The sequence below is a fragment of the Gavia stellata genome, chromosome 3 (genome assembly GCF_030936135.1).
Source record: "Gavia stellata isolate bGavSte3 chromosome 3, bGavSte3.hap2, whole genome shotgun sequence".
Classification (NCBI taxonomy): Eukaryota; Metazoa; Chordata; class Aves; order Gaviiformes; family Gaviidae; genus Gavia; species Gavia stellata.
Genome location: NC_082596.1, coordinates 36,562,319 through 36,586,063, shown reverse-complemented (window position 1 = coordinate 36,586,063; position 23,745 = coordinate 36,562,319).

Genomic DNA, 23,745 nt, shown 5'->3' with positions numbered 1-23,745 from the left:
TTCCATATGGCGAAATTAGTGCTGGTCACAGAAGCTATGCATACAGTAGCAGGTAGTACAGATTGGTATGAGCAGATCAGTGGAGCAAATCTGTTGGTGTTGAGGACCAGGCATGTATGAGAGCGGGTTTGCTTTGGGCTAGTTTGTGCCTGGGTCTGGGACCTGTTAGCTACCTGGTAGCTGTTGGAGTGTATTAGGTGCAGTCCTGGAGCACATCTGGCTTAGTTTCATCCAAAAAATGTTTGCTGAATGTGCTCTTAGACAAGTCTGTGCTATGAAACAAAGCATAGTGAATGGGAACAACCAGGAGATTTGTTCAGGAATGCACTTCTGGTCTGATCTAAAACACTGCTGTAGATTCCTCTGGCGCGTACCACGCTATAGCATGGCTCATCAGAAAGGCCACGTCCTTCATGGTGCACCAGCACTTCTTCAGTTTGACATTGTATTTCCTTTTCTCAAGGAGGGACATACTCCTCCAGGAGACTTGAGATGTGGATAGACACTTTTGCTTCTGCCATTAAAATAACAATAATAAAAACAGAAGTTATTTGAACAAGTCAGCTTCTAATGAAAATATTCTAACATCACCAGGCAAATTTTATCCCTGAGGATGGATTACAATGCCATAGGTCATCTGTGAGTGTGCATGCAGAAACCTGACTAACCCGGAAGGTACTTTTTAGGGAGAAGTCCTAGTCAGACATAATATTTTAGCATCTTTACAAAAGGAAATATCCTATTATTTTTAGTGTCTGGTGATGTAGCCATAAGCTTCTAATAACAAACAAATGGGTGTGATGGATTTGCTAAAAAAGCCCCCCAAAACAACAAACAAACCAGTTCTAAAAAACCCACTACCCCCCACCCCTCCAAAAAAATCAAGGAGCCTTTTAGAAGCTTATACTAATACGTTCAAGATAGGGGAGTGAGAAACAGTGGTATGAACCATAAGGCTGACCATACTTACACTAATGAGAAATGTTTTCGTTTTTGTTGTGGAAGCAATGTACCTTGGAAGGCTAAAATGTTTAGCCATCTCATCTTTGCTAGAATGTTTTAATCACCAGCCTAAATTAAAAATATAGAAAGTACTGGAAGTGCAATTGTTTCAATAAACATGAATAAAGAACTAAGTGCCAAGAAATACATCAAGAAATTATTTTTTGTCCCTACTGCTACAGTTAAGAGACTGTAGCTGTCACTCTTGCTTTGCTAAGGTCTTTCCTCTGAAAGTTTGTATTGTGGCCAGAAGATGCTGTTATTTTCCAGCATGTGACTTTATTCAGACACTTTTGTGAAACCAGCGTAAAACTTAACAAGAGGAAATGATGTTAGAAAGCATTTCTTTTTTCTTGGGTCATATTTGATTCTGCTTGCTGATTCCACCTTAGGGTTTTATGGACACTGCATGGACACTGCGAGGCCAAGGAAGAAGTTTTGCAAAGATTGTGATGATTTTGCACTAATTCCAAGAAAATTCTGAAGGCCTTCCCCGCACTCCTCAGTTTCAGCTGAATTGCAGGACTTGGCTTCAAGCGCAGTTTGAACTATAGGAAGGTTTGGAGCAGATAGAAAAAAGTACAATGTGTGCCTGAACACATTGTAAAATAAGCAATGTAAACTATGAATATGGAAGAAGAAAACAGAAAGTAGATTTCCAATGTCTTCATAAACCATAAAATATGTCCTACAAGTAAAATAAAATCCTTTGCCTATGCCAAGCATTACTCCATGGTAATTTTTCATTACACTGTATCCATTTGCATGAGCCACTAACTCCTGTTTGTAGCCGTCCGCTGGTCTAGACAGACAAATCTTTGGAGATCTATTCTTTTTGATGGATTTATCAGATTTCCAGCCCTATTTCCCCCCTCTTTCTAATCTCTGTTCCTTCCTCACTGTTGTGCTGGCTGCAGCGGGTTGCTGAGGTAGGTCCACATAACTAATCCTGTGGCATCAGGGCGAGCAGCTCGCTTACTTGCCTTCCCTTTCTTTTAGTCTTGTTTGAAGTGACCCCCCACCTCGTACTTATTATGATATGGAAACTGGCTGCCTCTGCAGTAAATTTAAAACCTCTATGGTACACACAGTATGCTACCGCTGAGGAGCACAGAAAAATAACTCCGTCAAACTCCTGTGCTCCGGCTCCTTTAACACAACGCGTGTTCTCGCCGCGCACGCTTTTGTACAGCATGTACGTTGTGTATCCAGCAAGCTTAATATTGCACTCTATGAAAAACTTTGTTGATATAAGATTGCTAAAAAGGGCTTTAATAAAGCTGTTTTCTAACACGGTAGTTTTTGTTTATTTTCAGAGTTCAAGAACACAGTGCTTTGGTAGTTCTGCAGTCCCGGATGTGTAAGGTATTTAAAAATCAATTCCAGAAACCAAAGCAGCTCTATCCAAGGTACATCTAGGGCTAGATTCCAGCCACACATTCAGTGTAAATAATGTAAAGCCATCAGTCACATTTTATAGTAAGCAAAGTAAAATTGAAGAAGTAAAGACAAGCTAATAAAATAATTAATAGTAGTGGAAAATAACCAGTATACAGTAACAAATACATTTTTTGTAGACATACCACTTAACTCTAAAAAAATATATACATACATATGTGATGGCTACAAATGAGCTTGTGATTTTCTTCCAAAAGTATTTGAGCAGGAAGTAAAACATTTTCCCAGTGGATGAAATAACATTCATTTTTGCCAATCTAAGCAAGGCAGATTTAAATTTTATGTGTGTCCAACTGCTTGTTCCCCCTCAGCTAATAACCTGCCTGCTGGAACCATTTCAAATGAAAAGGAGTTCACAGTTCCTAAGCCCAGCTCTGAATATATCTGCCATGCATGTAAACAAGTAAACCATTATGTTTCTTGTTGAGATAAAGAATACCATGATAAGTGGGGACTTTTACGAAACAAAGGGCTTCCTATTGCGAGTGTGGATAATCTTCCAGAAAACCCTGTGTTTTGGCAAATCACACCAGATTAATCTATTAGGCATCTCCTTTCATCATCAAATTTCCGCTGCCCATCACAGTGGCTGCCTTATCAAGCACCCTTTTCTCAACAGCGAGCCCATTCCTAGGATTTCAGGTGCTGGCCTTCCGCGCTTGGAAAACAGGTGTCCCCACTGTTTTCAGGCAGGAAAGGTCCCTGCACAGAAGCCTGGGAAAGGGCAGGGGTATCAGCTGCTGTTCTACCTGAAGGAACAGGTAACAGGAAACTGTTGATTCAATGGGCTGAACTTAATTGGCACGCATTAGTCAGCACCGAGTGTTTTTTGTGAATTAAAAATCCTCATAAGAATTCTTCCTGACAAAAGTTTCGGAAGGGGGGAAGATACGTGCCCAGAGATGCCCTCCCAGGAGCAGCCAGTTCTCGTAACTCTATTTTAAGTGCCGCATTCTCTCGGTGTATTCCAGAAAATACGAGCTAGGAGTCGAGGGCAGGGTGTTAAGCTTTACGTGGTTATGTATAGTGCCTGAGCTGTTAGGCAAATTGCCGATATTCAGGAGGAAATGGATTTCAAATCTCAACTAAAGGCTAATATTCTAAACCAATTAGTATGATGGATCAGGTTTTCGAGCTCTCAGTGCCTCCCCTGGCCAGGCTTTTTTTTTTCCTTCGAGTTAATGAAACTGGGCATATGGTTTCTGACCAGACTATTCATCTGTGAAACAGGGCCATCCACTTGGTCACCCAGAAACGCCGCAATATGGAGCACAGACAGAGCCGGGGGTATGAATACTGACACTTTAAATCTGACAGAGAAATTTGTTTTACAGGAGCCAGTAAGTCCTCGCTCCTCTTATTCAACTTCCAGTGCTTATCTCTTCTCGTCAAGACGGCATCAAGCAGCTCTTGTCCTGGCGGGTGTCTCAGTGCCCGCCTGCCTTCTCTGGCAGAAAGACCTTCATTCTCTGCTCCAAACCCCGCTCCTGAAAAATTGGCTTGCGCAGACTTTACTGTAATAAAATGAAGGCAGGCAGGAAGGCCGGCGTAGTGACAGCAGGAAGAGCCAGTCTGCTCTCAGCTCCTCGCTTTGACAGCAGGGCTGCTCAGAGGCACCGGGATGAGCTCCCACCTCTGCTCGGTGGGTAGGAAGCGTTTGATAAGTGCATGCCTGCCCTTCCGGCACTCCACAGCACAGGCTTTGTTTCATCTACAGATGATTAAATGGTCTACGGGGCAATTACGACCCAAAGGAAGGAATAGCCGGCTCTCTCCAGGTTTCCTCAATCAGCACGATTGAATTTCTCAAAGGAAGGCAGCAGTAGCAACGGCAGGCTCAATGACTTTTCCTGAAAAATGTTCTACAGTTTAGGATTGAGCTTTCATTTAACTACTTGCTGTTTCATTTTATTAAGTGCAAATTGTGGCTTAATAGATTTACAGTTGCCATAAACTTCGGCATCATGAAAGCTGTCAGAGTGGCCAGTTGCACAGCATATTACTCATATGATGCTAGGAAGGGTGAACTGGACAAGCCAGGCACCAAGAAAGTCTGCAGAGCGTTTCAGCAGGTCTGTGCACGGTCTTTTGAGAGGCAGACAAAGCCAAAACGCAAGCAGTCGCTCAGTAGTTTCCTTTTGTTCCTCTCTTTCCTAGGAGTTGGAGTGGAGATGGAAGATTTCAGAAGTTTATCTGCAAATTAAAAATAGCATGTTTTGCCTTTTCAAACAAAAACTTTGTAAATTAACTCTGCTAGACAGTGGTTACCCAAGTCCAAAGACACAGGCTTTTTTTCCTGTGTGCCCATTACACTGTAGCTCTGTTCTGCACTCACTACACTGTATTTAGTTCCAGATACTTACCAGCAAAAAATGTAGCCATACTGGAGGGAGTTCAGAGAGAAACATCAAGGCTGATTAAAGGGCAGGAGGGACAGACTCCTGTGAGAAGATTAAAAAAAATTAAATACAAATGGTTTGGTTAAGCAATGATGGGGCAGTGGGCATGAGAGCCACTTACGGACATTTTCCCTAGGAGAAGGACCCCAGGCTGTGCAATTTTTACCTGTGCAATTCCAGGTAGCCTCTCTTCTGGTCAGGCAACTGGTTTACCATGGGTGAAAGGGAGAGCTGCTTCACTTCCTCAAACAAACTAAGCAAGAAGGGCTAATGAGAGGAAGAGAAGGTGTTTTCATTGGGGGGGGGGGGCGGGGGGGATTTTTCTAAATAATAATTTTTAAATAATAATAATAATAATATAATAATATTTAAATATTTAAATTAAATTTAAATAATAATAATATTATAATATTTTTAAATAACAAAATTAATAATAAACTCTCCTTTGGGAGGCTATTGATTTCGGAAGTCGGCAGCTTTTCCCACCAACCACAGTCTTTTTGGCAAATGCCTGGAGCCCCTCTGTATGTTGCTGTATGTTGCTAAAGCGTTGACTAGTTTACTCCAGACAGCAGACATAGGGATCTGGGTTAACCCCCACCCACATACATACAAAATTATCTCAGAGGTCTTCAGGGAAGCTTGATGCTAGAATAAAGCAAGACTGATACAGCTCTACCCTGTTTCATCCCCTGAGCAAAGAACTCTCCCATGTAAGAGTATCAATGAGGAGAAAAAAAAAAGAGCTGGTGTCCTATGCAAGACAACCATTTTCCCTCTGTGTACATGCAGGGAGGGGTATTTCACATCCTTGGCTTACATCAGCAGATGTCTCCATATGCAAAGATTCACCCCAGAAGTGAAGTGGTAGAAAGGAAAGCTGTAAGTCAAGGGGGGAACCTGTTTTTGCTGTTACTGCATTCTGAAAAGTGCTTGCTTTCATGGCCAAATATTCTGAGAAGCACTGAAATGTATCTATGAACTTTCCTGAGTGACAGCTGTACCAGAGGACCCAATCATTATGTAAATAGTTTCTTGGTGTAACAATCCTGTGTGAAACAAGACAATTTATTTTAAAACAAATTTAATGGACAAACAATTGCACAATGACTATACTGGGACAGTTAAATCGTCCACAGAGTGTTTATTCATACCGTTTTATGATGACTTGTAAACAGGCATGAACCTGCCAACAGGGATTGAGGAGACTTTTGCCCTTCCATTCCGCCAGCACAGCTAACGAGCCCACATCTTACAAGCACTGTACCCTTACAGCCTATTCCCACTCCTTTCCTGTCAACAGCCCTGCCCCATCCCATAACATGGTGCATAGATCATGTCAGAGGGACTGGAACAGAATTATAATGTGTTGGGGTATGTTCAGAGGTGCACAAATCATTACCAATAAAACCCTAACCACCTCCTAAAAACAAATAAAGGAAGTTTATTTTCTAGACCTTCTTGTGGTCTAGCTGTTAACTTGCACTTTGAGGGAACCAAATAATGTTTCTAAGGCAATTTGTAGCTAACTTTGCAGTACTGTCACTCTGTGAAATGCAACCTATTCCTTCTAAACAAAGCTAAACTGTGTGCTTTCTTTGTCTTTGAACTAGAAAACACAGCTTAATAGACACAACCAACAAGACTTTTTTTTTTACCCACAGTGATTTCATGTGTAAATTCAATTAATTTATTTCTAGAAACCAGATCTTACTGTATGAATAGAAGATAAGGGTTTTAAAGCTCTCGGTCCACTCAGCTAATTGCAGCATAAAACACTCTGCATGTTTGTTGTGAAAGCCCATTTTTGAAATGGCTCAAATATCTCAGAAAATTGCCTAAATCTTCTTCATTTCATTAGCAAATGTCATATGTACAGATTGTCAGAGGACTTAATGGTGACCATGCTAATAGACAGCTGCCAGCACGCTGCGGTGAGCGAGGCCATTTGTAATTCTCATTAACGGTTCCACCATTTTCAGTTGTATGAAAAGTGATAACACACTGATCTAACAGTCATTAAGAACTTTTTCTTACTCCTTTAGGATTAATTTGCACTGACCCAGAATTCTCTATTTGCTTAACACAAGCAGTGGGCCACTTTGATGTTATCTGCTTCTATAAACAATAGCGTACAGTTCTCTCCTGGGCTAAAACAGCTCTTATTCTACTGAGAATTAGCTGTATTAATCATTCTGAAGTCCAAGAGTGCATGATCATAAATTGTGTGCAGGGACCTCACTTAGCAACTCCCAAGGCTCTCATTTATCAACATTTTTTTCCCTTCCTGGATATTTAGTATGTAGGGAGTAATTTATTTCTGAGCCGGTGCTTTGTGATGTCTTTCATGTTGAAGTAAAGTTGGAAAACTTTCTGCAACAAATATAATTTTTCTTACTTCCTTAGTGTAAAAACAAAAATTATGGACCACAGCTACAGACTGATTCCCTCAAGTGGCCAGAACAGAGAACACAGGCCAAGCTTCCAGTCACTGAGCTCTGAATTGGATGAACCGGGCAACGGTAACTGAAAATGAGGAGAATTGCACACTAAATATGCCTTTGCTTAGTTATTCAATTAGAGTTTTAAAAATGTGGGGCAACTTTAAAGCTGATACCTGCCTGACTTTTTCTTACCTTTCTCAAACTAAGTTGCTAAAACATAATTAAGTTATAATTAAAGCAAGACGAAATCTTCAGAGAACACTAGCTTAGTTTGTATTTTTCCAGAAAAGTTCTGGCTACAAATGAATGATGTTTTTGTTTTTACCATTCTTTGGTCATTTTCCCATCACCAAAACACAATACAAATCTGCCAAAAATGTAAGGAGGAAAAATGTTGCTCCATATCAGCTCAGAGTTGATATGATACCACGTCTTTCATATTTTTAATGAATCCAGTAAAAGACTTCTATTTAAAGTCTCCCCTCACTTACAAAAACCCCTTGCAAAAGGATACAAAGTCAGAGCTTACAGAAATCAAGGACAGAGGCGGTGAAAACATTTTGAGTGAATGGATGAAAACCCTGGGTCTCAGATGGCCGTCTTTTATCCACATGGCTCAATATCTTCAGCTTTTGGGATTTTCCATGACCCAAACCAAAAGTGGGAATAGAGGTCCTGATTCTACATTTCTTGAGAGGAGCATACATGAAGTATCTTCACTGACTTATTGGGGAAAGTCCAGATTGAAGTAATTTTTGATGAGAAAAGACTTTTGGCCCAACTCGGGCAGAATCAAACTCACGAGCACAGAAACCTTTCTAATGTTTTTCCTAGTTTCATCCTGAGCTTAACTTCGATTTCAAAGCTCTCACTGTTTTATTGTAAACATGTGGTTTTTAAAGTACTGAACTGCTCCAAAGTTATCTGCATGTGAGTTTATTTTATATTAAGTACTTCAAAAAATGTCTGAACATAAAATGCCAACAGAAACAACAAAAATATAAATAAATCACCACATTCAGCAGAAATGCTTTAATTCAGAATGTTATAAAGACAGGCAAGGTTTAAAAAGTTTATGCCAGAGTGTAAACTGAAGGAATTAGTAATTTATTTTTTTCCTGTAGACAGTTTTGCTGCTGCAGCCAAAAGATTCTCAAATGTTGTTAAAAAAATAAAGAAAAAAAAAGACAGTGGAAAAATGTTTATTTCCCCTTAAGAAATTCTGGCTTCTGCAATTTGGCATTCTACTCAGCCATTGAGAACATTTGTTTTAGTGGAGGCCAAACACTGCTGTTATATTCACAGATTCTCCCTCTCTTCCTATAAATAAGTATTCAGGAGCTGTGATCTATCCTCACCTAGAGCTGGGCAGTTTCACTGATGTCCGCAAGAGCACGAGGGCAGCCGCATCTCATACTTTACAGGCTGCCCTAATTCTTCCTGGATTTCTAATTACAGAAGAGTTTGCTTCCAGATTCAGGGGGCAAAATTCTGCCAGCAGTGATGTGAGGCACCCTGGCTGATTTTAACCTGGTAAAACTATCAGTAACTACCTGTGGAAGAATTTTTCTTCAGGACCACGAACACGTGTTACACGTGTACAGCAGCTAATGCCTATACAATGTGATGCAGACATGCCTGAGCCAGACCTACTTCAGAGTTACAAAATTCTGGGCATCCTGGTTCACCAGATTGGGTGATGTGTCATTTTGTGGGAGTAATGACTTTTTTTTTTCCCTGCCTCAGGAAACACTGCACCTCACTCCACAGAGCACTGCAGACGTGCTCATGGTGCAGTTAATCTCTAGCACATCAGCTCATCTTTATTTAAAATCCTGTGGATGGATGCTTGACACAATCCTCAAAACTTATTTTTGTATCACCCATACACTGAGAACTGTACCCCTGGCTGAAACAACGGTAAATAGAGTCTTTCAAGTGCCTGCTTTTCAAAGCATGGTCAGCATGCTTTTGACTGCTTATTCTCCGCTCCTTTGTATACTGCTGCTGCAGTGAGATTTGATCTGGGCTTATGGCTTGAGCATTATCTACTGGATCTTGTGTTTGTAGCCTGAGAGAATGAAACTATCTGCTTAATTTAAGATCCATTTAAAAAGTTACAGCACTTCCACTGCCCTTGTCACTCACGCCTGCATTGGCATACCTCTGAAGAATCGCACAATTTGAGTACAGCTATTAATTTATTGAAGTCTTGCTATTGTTATTATTAACTCTCCTCAGACTTAATTCCTGATATTAATTTTGCACTTTCCATTAGCTGTCACAGTATATTCATTTGTATTTACAGGAAATCTACCTTTTTTTCTAAAAGCATGTTCCCAAAATTTGTGATGCGTATTCACTTATGAAAGCCCAAGGTCCACATTACAGTCTCATCTAAATGTGAAGGTATAAACATAAAATTGTGTTTACTGATGACATTACAAATAACAGTAAGTTTTACAGTTCATTTTAGTCTTTTCCTTTTATGGCTGTATTTGGTGGCTCATCTGCATTAATAATTTCATGATAGTATGGGAGAGGCCATGTAGACCCAAGGGTCTATCGTTGAGAACTCCCTTACTTCCACTCCCTGGACATCTCTATGAGGGCAGCCATGCTGACAGGTAATAGATGAGGTGTCTATAGATGCCTACGGAAGTCTTTTTCATATGCATTATCTCACTGGCAAAAGAATTTGACATCTCCATCCAAGAGACCAGAAGGCTATCTCACTTGTGGGAGACCTTCTTTTAAAGAAATGCCAGCTATCTGTTTAGACTCTAAAATATAGGTAGTTGAAATTATACTTTCCTGTGACATCACACCCACATTGTCTGCAGCAATATAGGAATGGGGTCACACAGTACCTGTCCGTTGCAGAGGTAGTCTTCCCAGTTGGTGTTCCCTCATGTTCTGGATCCCTGCTGAAGGCACTGGCATCCCTCTAAGTAGGATTTCCTTCAAAAGCTTAAGAAGGGGCAGAAAGGAGAACAGCTGCATTCAATTACCAAAAGCATGTATCTGCTAGTCAGGAAGAAAGGGTGGCTGCTCCTGCTCGGACAGAACAGCTCCCTGTTCCTTAGAAGCAAACTCTGGCAGATCAAAAATACACAGTATTTTGTTTTGGTGAGAACACTGGTTTAAATAAGCAAGGCAGAAACTTGCCTTGAAGAAGAGTGGCCTCTGAAGAACTTACATATTGTGGTGGTCCCTCTAAAATAAACAAGCAGAATCTTCTGAAAATCAGTTTCTCCTCATAAATTGCTTCTGCTGTAGTTTGGGGGCTGGGGGTAGGAAGGAAGCACTCTTTGATCAAGGTTTGTCTTGAACCTATAAAAATGAATAGAGAAAACTTGATGGTCTGTGTGGATAATTTGCTCCCCAAACATCCTTTCCTAATGGTTCCCTTCTGGTACTTTGCTCCCTGGAAGTTTGGTTTCTTTCAAAGTGGAATATCAAAGTGATAAATGAGGACGTGAGGAAGAGATCACTTGATGGGAGGATGCGGCCAGATTTTGGTAACAAAGGCAATGTCAAGAGCTTCATTTACGATTCAGTTGTATGTTGAACAGGAGGAAATGAGGAATCTGCTCCCTGTCAGCAGGTACTATACAGACTCAAAGTGAAAACTCACGTGAAAACATTTGGACAGATATTCTATTCCTCAAACATTGGCTCTGCTTTTGACATGGTGTATCAGATTCTTCAAGGGGGTGGAAAGGATGAATGTGGGAGGGCTTCAAGAGCAGACCACAAATACACTGCTCATGACAAAAAAACGAATAGGCACCTTTTTACTTCATGTTGTTTTTTCAAAAATGCCTGATGACTACTTAACATACTGAATTGTAAAAGACCACCAGACTACACTGAATTTAATAGAGCTCTGAAAGTTAACCAGAAAAAAATATACAGATTATGGGCTGTTCAGTTGGAAAGCGGCCAACATTATTCCCAGGATTTAGGTGATCTTGGATATTAGAGTATTTAATATTTGATTTGTGAATAGTCTCCAGTTCATTTACTGTGGGATTTTAAAAAAAAAAAAAAAAAAAAGAAAAGAAATCCAGAGTACAGAGTTCAAGGATTTTAAAAGTAAGGAGAGGATGGAGAAGATTATACCATGCTTAATCCTACAATTTCCTTACTGCTAATGAGTTATGGGAGGATATACAGTTGTTCTAGCTTCTGAACTGTGAAGGGCAAACTGGAATACAGGTTCTGTTGCCCTGAAGCAAAATCTGGTAATTCTATCCTCAGAACATTCCTTGAGAAGTGCCTTCTGACCAGGAATTCAATAAGCTCCTTTCCAGAAGGTGTGAGGGTCTTGAAACTACTCAATACGAAAAAGAGACAAAAATGTCTGCTGAATCTGCAGCCACTTAAGCTTTGGAAGTTTTGTATCATTAGTTATAGATAATACATCCATTGCTATTACAGCATCAGGCAGTGCAAACAGGAATTGTTGGAGCTGGTCAGGGCTCTGGCACTATTGAGAAGACGCATGCTGAGGTTTTACAACTGCTTCCGATGGCCTAAATGGGACTGGTAGGAGGCAGAGGTAGGTGGTGATGAAGGAGGGGGTGAGGGTGACAAGTTGGGAACACGATGGCCAGCAGCAGCAATGACAGCTGGAGCTGTGCAGCTGCGTAGGCAGATGGCTTATTTAACACAGAGGAGGAGACTGCTTGTGTTGAGCTCCACAAAAGAGTCAGTGTTGCTCATATCCGAAGCCTGAGACAACGTGAAGAAATGGCTTCTGACATCAAAGGAGAAACAATTCTTATAACCAGAGGCTTATAATGAAGAAAACTTCTCCCTCGCTGTTCCTTTGCTGTAAGGGAGGACAAAATTTCTATCAGTGCTTTGGTGGAGAAGGAAGGGACAGGCAAGACAGAAGGTGGAAGATGTTTGGCCAAGAAAAGCACATGAATGTGATGCTCATGACAGCAGATGAATGAACATCTTGTTACTTTTGCGCCTTCTGCCTGCACTCAGCTTTCTTTGGAAGCCAGGTTTGGCTTCTCCGGCAGTTCCCATGGCACTGATACTTGTGGGTCATGTTCTTTTATCACATGAAGTTGCAGCCATGCTGTTGTGCAGTCTTTAGACAAGGACTGAGCCTACCTCTTGAAACTGTATATCACCAATTATTGTATTTTTTTTAAGATAAACAATCAACTATAATTAGTTCAATGCAACTTTTCTTTCTTTTTTTTTTTTTTTTTAAAAAAAAGCTGCTTGGAACATGCCCCTTCTGCTTCACATCTGTTTCAAGATATGCAATTAGCTTCTGTTTCCTTGTTATTCCATCTGCAGTTTCACAGCTGCATGTGTCCTACATGCTGCTGTTTTGTTCAGTGACAGCATTTAGATTAAGTTATTATTTCTTCCTATAGTCACCATTCTGATAGATGAACATGTCTTTTTAAACCCACCTAGGGATCAGGATTGAAATTGTATCTACCTCAGTATAATCTGCTACCATAAAGGACAGGCAAACCATATTTTTTCCTTTGAATTAGTTACTAATTAAAACCAGAGTTTTACGTATTTTTATTTTTAAGTTAATTCTCATCCCTGGGAGGTGATGGTGGTATTCAGGTTTTTTATACCAGTGACCTAAACACTACTAAAAAAGCTTTCAGTGTTTCAATACCCAGTGTTGGTTTCAGGGACTGTGCGCCTGAAGGAATGGAGTGCCGAAGTTTTTCTCAAAGTACAGATGTTTTGACCATTTTAACAGACACGGCAACATCTCAGCCATTATCGTTATGCCATATCACAGCACACACCCAAAGTATTCAGTAGGCTCCCAGAACTTAAAAAAACCCAACACTAGCTATCAGATCTGGTTTGTGAGAGACATTCACTCACTTAAATAAAATAAAGTAAAATGAAGAGATTTTATTATTATCAAACCTCAGGACACTGTTGCCATTTGAAGTGCCGATTTACCTTTAAGCCCCTCTTTGATATTCTTACTTGATTAGAGTACATGATGGCCATAAATTCAACTTGGCAATGATTCTGAAAGGTCACCTGTGGATATTGTTTTTCATGGTGTTAAATAGACTGTAATGGTCTCATTATTTCTCCAGAAGGACAAGTGAAAGTCCCATTGGTCTTCTTGCTGTCTCATAAATAATTAACAGGCTGTTTTAACTGGGTATAACCTTTGTACAGAGTGGCTGAACTTCGCTGCATAGCAGAGGTAAAAGAGATTCAGAAAAATATCATCCATCATTGATGGTACTAAAACATTCAGGTAATCTAGGAATAAAAATAAAAGACTAATAATCAAGTGGTAATCAAGCAGTTTTAGAGGCAACAAGAACAATTGCCTTTCTGTACACATCTGAATATTTTTTAACACGTCTGAATATTTTTACCGCTCAGCTAACTTCCAACATGGGAAATTCAAGTAACTGTGGAATAGGTGAGAAAAAGTTCAGAATGCTTATTTTTCTCTTCTGCCATAGGTAAAATCTTAAAGAAGAGGGATAAAAGAAGGACCAGATTCTTTTTATTACCAACATAAACCTTTCAAGAGGGGATGACTAAAACGAAATCCTGCATTTGAATATTGTAATTATTTCTTGTTTAGATAAACGGTCCTCTTCAACCTTCCATTTTGAACATCTTCAACAGAATCTCAGGGTCTAAAACTTGTACTAGATCCAGTATCTAAAACACAATGCTGAAATCTGCCACGTCTCACCTGGCAACTCCCCAGTTTTCTTGGTAACAACAGCTGGTGTTAGCAATAAAGAGCCAGGTCTGAGCTCGCAGAAGATGTTTCATCATGACAAAGTGGCGGGGGGGAGAAGTGTGCTTGCTACTGGATAGAGGAAAGATTGTCTGGAAAAGAAATGCTAAATTCTAGCCATGAAATAGCAAAAGATAAAATAAAGAGACTTAAAGAAACAGAATCAAAGTGAGAGAAAGGAAAAGAGAGACAGAGAACATCAGTCTCTCAAAAGTTTCAGTTTTACAGAAAGTCAGACACAGGTAGTCACAGCTCTGTTTGTCTTCCTAATGAGCCTAAAATGTTCAAATCTGAACATCCATACTCTCTGTTTGGAAACAAACAAACCAAACACTGCACCAAATTTCAGAACAATGCAATGCTCTTTGGCTATGGTGAGAAGACTGAGAAATTACTGTATCCGAGGTAACTCTTTCCTTCCTGGTCTGTTTTTAAACTGAAATGTAAGAAAATGAACTGCATGTTTCCACTGCAACCATTCCTCTTGTCGCTTTTGTTCTCCATTTTGGGACATGAAAATATCTTGCATACAAGTCATGGCAAGTTCATATAGAAAAAAAAAATAGTTTAACAATTCTGCTTTTCAAGTTCACTTCTGTGTAATTGTATTCTCTCTTTGGGCCTTGTATTCTTGGACTGATGAATACATGATAGTTGGAGGAAAAGGAAAGCTCTGAACACCCATCACAGGAGGAGATGAGGGAAAGACTGCTCTTGAACATGTGCCCTCTTCCAAGATGCTTGTAGCAGCTCCACAAAGCGAAGAGCCTGATGTAGGGAGAGGAGGGAATATTTTAGAGCAGGAGTAGCAGAAAACTCCAATGGTATCTCTCAGACAGTTGACAGGAATACCAGCTCCTATTCCAAGACATTAGCTGCTGGTGGCAGCATGTCTCCGAGGAAAACCATGATACCAACAGTCAGGGGAGTCAGAGTCAGAGTCAGGCAGCTTTTCATGTGGAGGCCAGGGGAGGTTTCAAGCTGCTTTGCCCTACTGATCCCTGAACTTCATGGGTGTTAGAGGACTTGCTCTCCTGCCCTTCCTGCCAAGAAAACAAACCTTTCCCTTCTAAGGAGACACTCATAAAATCCCCAGCTTAAAGAAATTAAAAAAAAAATCCCAACAGGGGAAGCTTCCTATGTACCTTTCTGGAAACTCTTTCCAGTACCTGGGGAGCTCCTTACAGTCTTATAGTCAGCATTTTTACAGCACCTTCTTTTTCTATTTTTAGCTTCTTTTTACATTTTTCAGCTAATTTATGGGAAAACAGTAAAAACAGAAATGCAACATTCAGGTAATTTTATTAAGCAGATGTAATGAGTGGTAGTTGCTGGTTGCGTGCCACAGAAACTCAGTGGTACTGCTCAAGATGTCTATGAGGTGAAGGGGACTACTTGGAGAGATTTATTAGGTTCTTAACCTCAAGTTAAAAAGGAAAGATAAATAGAGGGAACTTTCCTCCCAATAGACCTCAATTTCTTACAAATAGTCAGAAGACGCATTGAAAACCTTACGGTTTTTATCCCAAGCTTCATTATTCTTTATGTAACTTTTCTTAAAACTGAACTGAGGAATTACATTCAGACTGAAATACAGAGCTCCCTCTCCTTGAAGGAAAAACAAAGCAAAAACAAAAGCCAAGAACATTTCTGTCTGCTTACCCTCCGGTCCCCTGCATGTACACACACACACACACACACATACACTCTCACAGTTGTGGAGATGTCCACACGTGTGAACCTTTGTGCTCTGCCCTCCTGTTTAAAAGCCCTTGTGCACTCAATGGGCAAATTCGAAGCTTCATAAAAACAAAGACCTTTTACTGACTTCAGGAGGTCAAGCCTCACATATAGGCAATTTGAGGAAAGAGAAACAAAAACCTATCAGTATTTGCTGACATTTTTTGTGCCATGAAAAGAATTTTGAATTTTCCATTAATTCCATGTTAAAGTAGGAGTGTGCAAACCTAAAGGTGACAGCTTGACTTTCAGCAGCAGCAGCCCAATGACAACCATCAGCACTTACTGATCATGCCTCAGCGGTTTCTGTGCAACCTGAGGGCATAACCACAGGTTGTTTGCAGTATCCCAAATTTCCCCCATGGTCTCTAATGTTTACTTGAACTCCAGAAACTGAGATGTGGATTTTCATTCGTTTTAGCATAGAAAATATTGTGCTTTTACTGACTGTTACTATTGTCTACTGAATGCAGTGGCGGGACGGAAAGCAAACAAACCCTGAAGATGCAGGTGTGTGATGTGTTGAAATCTGATACCTCCCACTGCCTGTAAGTAAAATAAACAGAATTGACTTAAATTAACTTAAGTGTTGACTGTAACCTCAAAGTCATTTTTTCCTTTTATCTCTTAAATATATATATTTTGGTGACATTTTAAAACCTTAGGTTTTAATTAATTTTCAGGGGGAGTTCTTCCTTAACACACAGGACAGATTCTGATCTTCTTTGGCATTTGGTGGGGTGCAATGACAGAGGAACATCGTCCTGTTTCATCCCTGGCTTCAAGGGATTTTACAAAATTTCCCTGTTATAACAATTGTATAAAACGAGACCTGGATCTGTCTTCTTACTGCCAGATCGCAATCATCACAGAAACTTTAAAACAAACAAAGAGCCAGAGGCTACCTGTTCCTTTGCGCAGTGTCTGCAAGCTGCCAAGGCTGGACCAAAGCCAGCCTTCAGGTCAGGTTTACATTATCGCCGGCAAAGAAGAAAAATCAGGTCCTGAAAAAAAATTACCGTAGTTAATAAGAAATTGAAAAAATCTGATTAGCACATCTGCGATCAATCAAAGCCGTCACAAATAATTCAATGAAACGTAACTCTTTGCTGAAATCTATTTTGACTCAGTTTACAACAGCCTGAACAATTGTGCTCCCCTTCAGAAAAACAAACAAACAATTTCCCTGGCAAACAAGACAGTATTATTTTAACCCTACATGGGATGACAGCTTTTCTGTGTACGTATTATGAGACACAGTACCTAGCACACTGGACGTGTTTCCATACCACTTACAGAGTAGATTTATATATTTCTTAAGGGCTTGTACCCTTAACAAGATGGACTGAGAGTCTGCGAGACTGAATGAAATAAAGGTGTGTTTGGTTTGGTAAACACCTGGATGAGAGGCTGCCAAGGGAAGTTGGGGGCCTGTTGGAAGTGTTGTACATAATACGTTTTCTCAAGGCTCTGTGTTTGATCAAAGCTCCCGTGTGGTTTTGGGAGAAGCTGTGTCCATAAGAAAATCCCTTTTTCATTTCATTTTTGCTTTATTTTATTTGAACATAAAACCGAAGCTCTGAAAGCTTATTTTAAACCTTAAGGATCCCTTGCAGCCTTTCATAAGAAACTATAACATCAAAAATGATGCTCTGGCTTCCTGAACATCCCTTGCAGTTTTCTTGGATTCATTATTTTTCCCTCTCCAGGAGATGAAAGCTGGCTCCTGTGGTACAGAATGGATGTCCCTGGGTTTTTGGTGGGGAGCAAGCCATCCCTGGGGACCCAGAGAAGCCATGATCCTACGCAGCATTGAGCAGCTCTTGGAGGAAAGGGGAAACTGGTAGACCTAGAAATTGAATAACAGCACCCTGATCCTCATATCCCTAGCTACAGCAGGAGCTAGAGCAGCAGGAGGTCTCCTCCAGCTCCTGCTACAAAAGGAGAGTCTTAATGCAACCAAAATGGCTACATGCAACCACCTTCGTTTCCCACATCTTTCATTGCTCCTACCCCAGCCTACATTTGAGATCTGCCACTTTGCCTCTCTGCTTCCACGCCAGGTTTGCAATATGACTGTGTCTCCACCTGGAAAGTTCTCCATGAAGGAGCTCCACTGTAGAGACCCAAAGAATGGAGATTGTACGAAAAGAAACCACCACCTAAATGATGGAGGGACAATGCTTGAACACATATAAAGTAGTGCAATACCAATGGGTTCCAAACAAACGTCCAACCCGATCGCCTTTTTTTTTTAATATCAATCCCATGACAGAAATGGGATTTTCAATACATGCATGTTGATGTGTGCCAACACACGCTCTAGAACTCTAAAGATGCACATACAGCTCCTTTAGAATGCACACACGGCTCTGTCTTGGCTCTGCACATGTTTTTTTCTTCTTTTCTTTTTCTATTTTGTTACATCACATCATAATTTAATGTTTAATTCTGCGAGCTGCTGAAAACCAAAGTGTATAAAGGGCACAGTCTGTAGAATACTGCCTCAAAAGTGCAAGTTCTTGTGGGAAAGGACTACGCTTGTCACATCTAGAAAGCATCTTAACCACTAATGTCATTGTGCAAAGATAAGAAGGACAATAATAAATAGAGCAGTGAAGATAAAGCGGTTGTATTTTATAGTATTAATTTCACAGAACACAATGGAATACTCATAGGATGACTTTTATGTATCATAATAGCAGGTTTATCTCATCTTAGCCAAAGTGTAAACAAACAAGACAAAATATAACAGAACTCTCAGTATGTTGTTAACTTGATATGATGGAGCGCAATAAAATTGGATATAGTGTTGTTACACTTCTCTACAACCACAACTTTGGATGTTGTACAAGTCTTGGAAATAGCACTGCTTCGTGGATAATAAAATAATGTGAACAAAGAATATCTGATCCAAAATTTGGTGGATAATTGTTATTAGAGATGTGAGTATTCCCAGGAAGGCAGTCTTTATTATTGCTCATGGATCCATTCTGTAACTCTTTTTTTATATATTGCTGGCAAAACGTCTAGGGTGGAAAATCATAGGCAATTCACATCAAGTAAAATGTGCAGGCCAGGAGTTTTGCATTAACGTATCCGCTAGGCTGCAGTGAATTTATAACCCCTTAAAGCAGTACAAAGGGTTTTAGTATTGGATATAAATTATGTATAAAACACTCAGCATGAACTGTTGTCCCTGTATTAAGGCAGGTACACCAGGCATAAAAAATAAATGACAAGATCTACATTAATGTTAAGAGGTCAACTTTAAACTGACAAAATCAAGGAAATGCAGAATTACTGCTGAATCCTTGTGTCACTCATTTTACCCCCTACTCAGTTCACATTGGGTCATCCTGCTTCTTTCTGAGCCAGAGTAAAACCTCTGCTAACACAGAAGGAGCAAGCAGGAGTCACCGGCTTGAGTACACATGGGGCAGGTGGTGACTGGGGACCACTGCTACTGATCTGCTCATCCTTCTCAAGAAAGACACCATCCATCCCTGCGACAGATACAATTCGTCTAGGAACATTCTCCTCCTAGGTTTTCCTCCCTCCCCTCTTACCTTACCAGTGCTTGTTATACCCACTCAATATTTAGCCTATCAACCCTCTTTAAAAAACTTTTATATTCTGACAAAATGGAACCCCAACATATTTTGACCATCAGGACATTAATAAGCTGTAAGTAATAGAATTTCAAATCAGAGATATTTGGGTTCTGGGAAAAGTGCTTTTTTCTTCAAAGCAGAGGGGAACAGGCAAAGGAAATAAGCAGATATTGCCAAAAGAAGAAAAATATGATATTCAATACAAAACCAAAATATCACTTCAAGGTGTATCACATTAATTTCCTTGGAGGTAAATAATAAAAGCAAGACATGAAGGGTGAATATGAAACAAGGTTAATGAGGAGAATTAATTACAGATTGTACCCCAATAATACACTTGGATCATCACAGTAATCGCTGATATGTTAACATTCATATTTCAGAACACAGATAAAAACAGAACAAAAGAGTGACATTAATTGTTCTAATGCAGTATCTTACCCCTCCCTCAACATGAGGATGTAAACACACCCATACACACGTATACAGTGAACATAAGTCATATTTTTAAAGACTCAGAGGGTAAACTTGGCATCAGATAAATCAATGGGACTATCGGTTGCATAGATAAATTTCACATTCAGGAGGTACTAATGTGTTACCCCAGCCTAATTGGCAGCTCCCTCCAGATCACAGAATTTCATTCTTTTCTGTTAAAGAATTGCTCTCCCTTGTGTCGCCGTTATTGACAGTGATTAGATCAGCATCCAAATTAGTGAACATCATCAAACTCAGTAACTTGTGACTGAAGAAGAAAGATGTTCAGCTGAAAGGCTTCAAGTGACAAAGACCATAAGGAATTATTTTGCTTCAGGGAGCAATTACACACTTAAAAAGTAATTTTAGTCCCACCTGTAGCCATTGGATTGCATTATGTTCTAGTTTTGGAGACCAAAGAGGTCCCTATTGCCACGTGTAAATAATTACAGATTGTGATCTAGTTGTTTTTGTGAACCTAATAATCCATAACAACCTAACTGCCAGTTACACATGGAAAGTTTCAATCGTCTCCTCCTGTATCTAAGTCAATAATTGTCAAACCAAAACCTTGACTTATGGCTGGGACACGGGGTGGACTCACTCAGATTTTCTAAAAGGTTTGCACTTTTTCTGCTACAAAAGAGTTTGCAAAGGCAAAGAAACTTCAGGTCTTACTTTCAGTGACTAAGATCTTTACAGGTGAAAAAAATGCTGATATTTGTGGGGTTAGTTGCTGCTGGAGTTGCTGTGAGAACCTGGGCACATTATTTTAGATGTGGCTGTCTGAAGCTGCTGTGTCCAGCTGCTGGTTTTGGAAGGCTCTTTCAAGGTATTTAAATCAAAATGTTTCTTCTTTCTGCTGTATTTCTACAAAGACAAGTATGTGCTTCGCATGTATACTACATTTCAGAAAGGTCAATATTCGTAATGTGAAGCTCACAGAAATGTTGGTAAAGGTAATTTAAACCACTTAGAGCAAAAAATATCAAGTCCAATTTTCAACACATTTGTGGCACTAAAGTGACAAAGTTTGTGTGGGCCTTCCACCTATGTTTTGTGTTTGAGTGTGGCTTTTCCATTGTAGGATATTGATACTCCAGATTCTCAGCTCTTCTGCCCTTCTTGTACTGCTAATTGAAAGGTGGGTCCTCCTTGTACCCCGGCGTCAGGCTTTGGGTGGCCTGTAAATAGCAGCATGGAGGCTGAGCACAGCTGTTCTAGCATGTCCTTTCTACAGTCATTACAAGTTAGGTCCCTCTCACAGTACCAGGTATAAGTGACAGAAGCATTTTCTGATTTTAGAGTAGTCAGGTCATGAGGAATGCTGAACCAAAGGCTAATTGTAATCTCATGCAATCAGTACAATTTCACCTGATTTATTGATGAAACTCCAGGGCAGCAAAATTTGCCCTATTGTAGTCTGGACACAACGTTATTGGAAATATAGTGCTGAAACTGGAAAGGTACAGGACTTTGTAACAGAGCTTATGATATCAAATACCTACCCTGCTTGGGTTTTTTCAAGACAAAAGCAAAGAAAATGGTTATTTTCAGGCTATTTGTCATGACATATAACTTGAGCAGAAATCTTGGTGTTTGCTGAGAACATTTGTGCCTTTCCAGGATTCCCAAGAGGAAGAGTAGCTTGAACTGAAGAGGCTCCTGAAAAATAATTAATCAATAACCCAATGATTTGAGCCTGTGTGGACCAGTGAATTATGAGGGGGTGTTAGCTGGATGTACTCTATAAACATTTAAGGGGAGAAATGAAGCTGTGATTTCTATTTGAAGGAACAGGAAAGGCACAACATGATGTCAAAAACTCTTTGAAAAAGTAGCTAATTAACCCTTCCTCCCAAGCCTAGAGGTCATGAATTATTTAGAAAAAGGTAATGATCCCTAAACAATAGTTATATGGCATTGTGCTAGGAGAGGAATGATATGAGCAGTGAATTTGCTGACAGTAAGTGATACAAATAGCCAATACGGAAACATTCACAAAATAATTACTATAGGAGCAACCTTTAAGTTCTGAGTGAGCACAAAGATTCAGTCATGCTTTTGACATCTCTTATTTGAAGTGTAACAATGCTTTAAATGCCAAAATTTCAAATCTGTTCTACAAATGCCTATTTTGTTACAGTCTTTCATGAGGGCATTATGGCTTTCAGGTGCAATAAACTACCCCTCTTTGTAACAACACCCCTTTATAAACACAAAGCAAATCATTATGTGGAACGGAGAGAATTTAAAAGCCCTAAATCTTCCATTCCCAAGGATACTGTTACCTTCAGATAGAATGTATTTTTTATGTATGTATTTACTGCTTAAATGTAGTATATTTCCATTGGGTTCCACTGACAAGATTTTAGGGAGTTCTTTATTACTGATTTATATATATACATATAGACACATATATGTTCAACTACCCATACACTTTTTTGCTCCTGTTTCCCGGCATAAAATTATTACCTTCCCTGGAACAATGAAAATGCAACTGCTCTCTAGACCAGTGACTATTCTTTCTTTGAAGAGGCTCATGATAGGATGCATGAAACATCTGGAAGAATTAAATCAAAGGGTGATGGAATTCCCACTGGAGAACACATGTCAAACAAGAAAAAGAGTGTTGTGGAACAAATGAGATTTTGCCTTGAGAATTAGCAAGTACAACAGCTAGGTTTAACATTGGATTGAGACAAAAACTCCTAAGAGGCCTATTGATACAGTTTTTAAACATCCACAGTGCTTAAAAAGGAGAAGTTGGGTAACTTAGTCTGCAACCAAAATGTCTGTTTTCTCCATCCACAGGCACTATTTAGAGCAATTCCTGAGATCCACAATAACCTACACTTAGGGAAGACAGTCTGGGAGACAGACTGCATCTAATAAGCACACCATTCAATTAGGAAAATACTCAACTATAGCTCTAAAGCTGCAATGGGGAAGGGACCACCAAATTCAGTAGACTTGTAGGGACCCACGAGGAGAGCAATAGAAATTCATGCTATTAGTGAGGAGGGAGTAGGATTTGATATTCCTTTTTAACTGTGTTGCCTGCTCATCCACTATAGTGTGGAAAACCACCCAGAATTGATTCTCTGCAATTAAGAATGGAATTAAGATCCACAACTAAAGTTGCTCATTTTGGCACTGGTGTTATTCCAGTTGGTGTGACAAAGCTGAATTTCATTGAATACCTTTCTCAGAAAATGTTTTATTAGGGAGAAGGTTAAAAGCAATTTCAGAAACTGATAGTCTCGTACACATTCCTTGTGCCTTGCACAATCATATTCATATCTCATTCACAGCTGCTAAATAACAAAAAAATTAAAATATTTCTGTACACCAATACCATGTGCCCCAAAACTACAGTGCAATGTGGTGAGTTTAACCAATTTGAAGAGTAATTTAATGACAATGAATTTACTTTTATTGAGGGAAAAAAATGCTCCTTCATTCGTATCCTAATGAATACCTCCATCCAATCTTGTTCTATTTCTGTTTTTACATTCTTATAAACTAAAAACCTTATGGAAGCCAAGTTACTAAGAATGGGCAAGACTATGACTGGTCATATGTTACTTTGGATGAAGCAAAGGAGATTTTCAACCCCTTTGTTTCTCACTGGTCCAAAGGCAGCTCAACAGTGATATGTTTTTTCCCCTGCGTTTCTGAAGTTGCCTTCACCCTCACCCAGTGAAGAATGCTCTGCTCATGGAAGTGAGAACAAGGGGAGCTGTGACTGCAAAAAGACCGCGTGATATTGGATTGGAGATGCATTTGGTGGTAGGATTACTTGATTGTGTTCTACTAAAATATGTTAGCTTTTTTGG